The following is a 6,300-nucleotide window of genomic DNA, read 5'->3' on the forward strand; positions in this document are numbered from 1 at the left end:
AGGAATGGTATAGCTTTCTATACCTAATCTTAAAGCTGCCTTCCCTCAGTGTGTCTAGCTTGTCTTCCTTATGTCCTGATGCAAACATTACAATAAGCTACTACTGTTCTGCAAAGATTACTAGTATGCCTATATCTCTCTCTATCCCCTCTCAAATTATTTCCTCTAAGGGGCTTGGTTGAAACTTCTCTCTCTAGGCCAACCCACCACTGTAAGGCCCTATTCAAAATGAGCTTCCCTTCTGGGCATGTCTAATGCCTCCACCAATGCCAGTAACCATTTTATGTAACATCATTTCATTTGTCCAACGTCATGTGCTCACATGGTGTCCCTGTGTCACATTGTGGTAATTGTCCCAATATTTTAAGCTTTTTCATTATTATTATATCTATTATGGTGATCTGTGATCAGTGATCTTTGATGTTACTATTGTAATTGCTTTAGGATGCCATGGACTCTGCCCATACAAGACAGAGAACTTAATCAATAAATGCTGTATGAAGAAGAGAAAAGGATTTCTGGCAATTAGGAGTTGTGAATTTACTCCTTTGCTACATATGCATAAAGCTTTAGCCCACTTTCCCCAAGACTATCTATGTACTTATAAGTGTGCGTGTCTCTAGTTGGTGGTGGGAGGAAAGACAGGGAAATGGTTTATACCAACTGTTCTTACTATACCACCTTAGTAAATAATTGTTTCTGAAAATCAATTGGGGGGCAGCTAGGTGGTGCAGTGGATAAAGCACTGGCCCTGGATTCAGGAGGACCTGAGTTCAAATCCGACCTCAGGCACTTAACACTTACTAGCTGTGTGACCCTGGGCAAGTCACTTAACCCCAATTGCCCCACCAAAAAAAAAAAAAAGAAAAGAAAATCAATTGGACAGCTAGGTGGCACAGTGAATAGAGTGCCAAGCCTAAAGTCAGGAAGACTCATCTTCCTGAGTTCAAATATGACTTTAGACACTTACTAGCTGTGTGACCTTGGGTAAGTCACTTAAGCCTGTTTGCCTGAGTTCTGCATCTGTAAAATGAGATGGAGAAAGAAATGGCAAACCACTCTAATATCTTTACCAAGAAAAATCCATATGGGATCACAAAGAGTCAAGCATGACTGAAAACAAGACACTGGGACCCACCCCTTCCCTCTGCGAATTTTCTCTTTCATGACTTCTGTAGCAAATGTATTCACTTTCATATCAATTCAACTTTAAGTTCCTCCTAGCTCTCTTTTCAAGGAAGTTCTTACCTTAAAAGATTTCACATTTTGTGTAGAAGATTAGTCCACTGCTGTCCATCCCAACAGACTTCCATGGAAAACTATGAATACTACTACACACATTTGTAGTGCTTTAAGGTTAGGAAAGCACTTACTTCATAACTCTATGACTTTATGAAGTATTCTATGAGAAGCAATGAGAACATTTAGAATTCTTCACCTAGATCAAAATGGCAAGTTTCATATTGTTCCAAACTTCAATAGAAAAAAAAAGTCATTTTTTCTTCTCTTTTAGAAAGCAGCTGTCAGTTTAACTTATCCCAAAATGCTGTCAGTGATGAGCATGACTGAAAATGCATTTTATCTGTAATTAGAGAAATTGCATTAAACACTATTATTTGCAGACACACATCGAATTAACCCTAATCAAGACTAGCAAATAGTGGAGCATGTCTATTTTTCTCCTCAAAATTTTTAGAAAATTGTGACAGTTGACACATAAGGGACAATGCTGACGAGATTTCTTTACATCAACGTCGAATGGTAATTGTAATTGCTTTTTAAAATGTTTTATGCAGTTTCATTAGTAAAGCAAAAGTTGCCACAAACCATGCTGATACTTTTTGCAACATGGGCCTCGTTGGCTGTGCATTCAAAAATAAGCTTAGTGAAAGGATTGCCTAAGGACTTAAACATGGCATCTATTTTCAGATATAATTAATTCATGTTGATTAATGTGATTATAGTGAAAATCAATGGATTATATATCATGCCCTTTATTTATTCATTTTTTAATCAGTGACAATGTCCATATTAGAATTTTGTAGGTGTTTTTCAGGAACAATCCCTTCCTGTCCCTTAAATCTGAATTACTTTTTCACTAAGCAGAGCTTATTGTCATACACCAACTATTCACTGAACACAGGGTGCTATGACATTGTACTAATTACTGAGGTGTTTCTTCAACTTAGTTCAAGAATCTATTATGAAGAGCCTACTATGTACATGGTCCTATGTCAAGCACTGGCGATACAAAGACAAAAACAAAACAATTCCTGTCTTCAAGAAGCTTCCATTCTACTGAGCAGATATCATACCTCCTCAGATAAATATATTATAAAATACACAAACTAAATGCAAAATAATTGCAGGGAGCACTAACAATTAAGGGAATCTGGAAAATCATCATGTAGAAGGTGGCACCTGAGCTAAGACTTGAAAGAAGCTAAACTGAATGCTTCTAAATTATAATGAATAAGCCTGGACCCAAAGACGAGATATGAGAAGACATCTACCCTCATTCTTCTACAGGGATGGAGGACAATGGGTGTGAAACATTGTTTATAATGTTAATTTTTTTCAATAATTGTTTAATTTTGCTGAACTTTTTTTACAGCATGGTGATAAAAAAAACTCTTGATTGGCTGCTGCTGCAATTGATTGGACATAAAAAGGCACAGCCTGATGAAATCTCTCTTCCCTGTGGCTCTCAAATGAAGAGGAAGAACCTCTGTAAGCTTCTGGGGGTAGATGGAGGGGGGAAGGGGAGAGAAGGTAGCAACAATGGGAGTAGCCTCATTGCTTCACTCCATTAACATATGGTCCTGAATGCAAGGCCCCACTATTTTCTTTTGCCTCTGTATTTCTGATTTTAGATGAATAAGAAGATGGAATGAACCATGTTACAACCATGTGAGCTTTGAATGACAGTAGGGGAACATAGTGGGCTGACAAGCAATAAATACTAGAAAACTCCCCTTTTTCTCAGGATTATTCCTAGAATTCTGAGGGAGAGAAGTAAAATCCAAACTCCAACCCACCAGTGCTATTGGGAAATTTGGAGAGTGAGCCCAGAGCCTATGTGCCAAATGCAATATATCAATAATTTTTAAAAATAGGAGAAAATGACAGGTGAAGAAAGATGAGACAGTATATCTGGCTTGGTTTTGCTTGTGAAATTTAGGCAATCTCTAACATCAGAGGTTAAATTATAAACAAATCAATTGATTGCCACCTGTAAGAGATCCAAAAATGAAAACCTTTGGGAATGTTATGGCCAAATAACAGAGATCTCAGGTCAAGGAGGAAATACTCCAAACAGCAAAAAAGAAACTTTTCAAATACCATATTAAAAGAACAGAAAGCTTGGAATATGATATTCTAGAAGTGAAAGATCTGGAATTGCAAATAAAAAAATTACTAACCAGTAAAAAAAAAAAAGAAATTTGGGCAGAACTTTAGGATTCTAGTTTGAAAGGATGATAGAGTCAAGGGAAGGTGATATCCCTATATAGAAATACATACATACACATATATATGTACATATGTGTATATATATGTGTATACATATACATATAAAGAGAGGGAAAGATGGAGGAGAGAAAAACAGAGACAGAGACTTAGTTATGTTTATAGTCAGTTTGGAAGGAACTAGTGGATTAAGAGAGATTAAAGATTAGAGAAAGATATGATGAATTAGAGGTAGCTAGTGTTACAATAGATAGAGCACTGGACTTGCAGTCAGAATGACCTGAGTTCAAATCAGAGGCCTCAGATACTAGCTATGTGCCCTGGAGTTAATCATTTGATCTCTGTCTGTCTCAGTTTCTTCATCTGTAACATGGGGATAATAATAGCACCTGTCTCCTAGTGTTACTGTGAGAATAAATGAAATATTTTAAGCATTTTACAAATCTTAAAGAGCTTTATAAATAAAAGCTATTATCATCATCATTATTATTATTAATAGGATAAGCTGGTGGAGATGGAAAGATGGAATAAAAGCAAGAGCATAAGTAGAGGGGCTGGCCTGGGCAAAAGGAAAGGTCACTTATACCTCAAATACTGGAGTAAAGGAATAGAAACTGAGCATGATGAAAAGTTTTCAGGTATAAAATTGGAGGAAAAACTAGGAAGATAACTAGAGATGGCCTTTTTTCAGAAAAGTAGGGGCAGCTAGGTGGCGCAGTGGACAGAGCACCAGCCCTGGATTCAGGAGTACCTGAGTTCAAATCCAACCTCAGACACTTAACACTTACTAGCTGTGTGACCCTGGGCAAGTCACTTAACCCCAATTGCCTCACCAAAAAAAAAAAAAAAAAAAAAAAGAATGGTCTTGTGCTACAGAAAAGGAGGAGATATGGTAGTCTGCTAAAAAGGAAAACGGTGACATAGGAATAGTTTGAGAATAGACAAGAAGATTTTGATAAGTGACTTGGGGTAGTGAGAATAGAGAGTAAGTGAAGGAAGGATAAAAGCTATGACAATAATAGTTAGAGGCCAGTTGAGATTAGTGATACAAATTTATAATGGAACAAGTTAGCAGAATTGTATGTCTTCCTTCAGTAAAAATCAGCAATATAGAAATGAGTATGTGATATACTGAAATCATGAGTATTTTCATATGTAAACTGTAATGAAGTCAGACCTCACACAAATCTATAAAATTCTGCTATAAAATGTGGAAATCAGATCCTTCTTAAAATACATTTTATTCTTTAGTTTTTTGAGTCCCCACATAATGGCAAGAAACCTAGAAGAAAGCTACCAACACATTTGGTTGACCTTTTGTGGAGGATTTACTAGGCAAGTCACATAGAGTAAGAAGGCATGAACAGGTTGTGATTAGCACCATTGGAGCAAATATTCACACTGAGGAGATGAGGTATAAGCATTTGGTTTAAAAAAAGGGAAAAAATACACATATGTGTGTATACATACACACATATATTATATGTAATGTATAAGATTAATCTCTACTTTTCTTTATTAAGAAGCAGTAGGGGGGGGGGCAGCTAGGTGGCGCAGTGGATAGAGCACCGGCCCTGGATTCAGGAGTATCTGAGTTCAAATCTGGCCTCAGACCCTTAATACTTTTTTTTTTTAATTGTACATATAAGGTATTTTATTTTTTCCATTACATGTAAAGATAGTTCTCAACTTTTGTTTATACAAGCTTTACAATTTCAGATTTTTCTCCCTCCCCCCTCCCCTAGACAGCAGGTAATCTGATATAGGTTATATCTATATATCTATATACATATAGATATAGATATACACACACATATATATATATGTATACACATAATAACATTAATCCTATTTCTGCATTAGTCCTGTTATAAGAGAAAAAATCAGAGCAATGATGAAAAACCTCAAAATAGAAAAAAAAAAAAACAACAGCACCAAAAACAAAAGAAATAGTATGGTTCATTCAGCATCTATACTCCACAGTTCTTTCTTTCTTTTTTTTTCTTGGATTTGGAGATCCTCTTCTATCATGAGTTCCCTGGAACTCTTCTGTACCATTGCATTGGTGAGAAGAATATAGTCCCTCACAGTAGATCAACACTCAATGTTGATTATACTGTGTACAATGTTCTTCTGGTTCTGCTCATCTCACTCATCATCAGCTCTCGTAAGACCCTCCAGGTTTCTCTGAACTCCTCCTGCTCATCATTTCTTACAGCACAATAGTATTCCATTGTATTCATATGCCACAACTTGTCCAGCCATTCCCCAATTGATGGGCATCCCCTCAAATTCCAATTCCTTGCTAACAGGTAAAGAGCAGCTATAAATATTTTTGTACATGTGGGTCCCTTTCCCCTTTCCATGATTTCTTTGGGAAAAAGACCCAAAAGTGGTATTGCTGGGTCAAAGGGTATGCACAGCTTTATCGCCCTTTGGGCATAATTCCAAATTGCTCTCCAGAATGGTTGGATCAGTTCACAGCTCCACCAACAATGAATTAGTTTTCCAATTTTCCCACAGCTTCTCCAACATTTATTATTTTCCTTTTTTGTCATTTTAGCCAATCTGATAGGTGTCAGGTGGTACCTCAGAGTTGTTTTAATTTGCATCTCTCTAATCATTAGAGATTTAGAGCATTTTTTCATATGAGAATAGATAGCTTTGGTTTCTTCATCAGAAAACTGCCTGTTCATATCCTTTGACCATTTCTCAATTGGGGAATGACTTGGATTCTTATAAATTTGATTTAGTTCCCTATATATTTTAGAGATGAGGCCTTTATCAGAAGTACTGGCCTCAAAAATTGTTTCCCAGCTTTCTGCCTCCCTT

The sequence above is a fragment of the Dromiciops gliroides genome, chromosome 1, assembly GCF_019393635.1.
Source record: "Dromiciops gliroides isolate mDroGli1 chromosome 1, mDroGli1.pri, whole genome shotgun sequence".
Classification (NCBI taxonomy): Eukaryota; Metazoa; Chordata; class Mammalia; order Microbiotheria; family Microbiotheriidae; genus Dromiciops; species Dromiciops gliroides.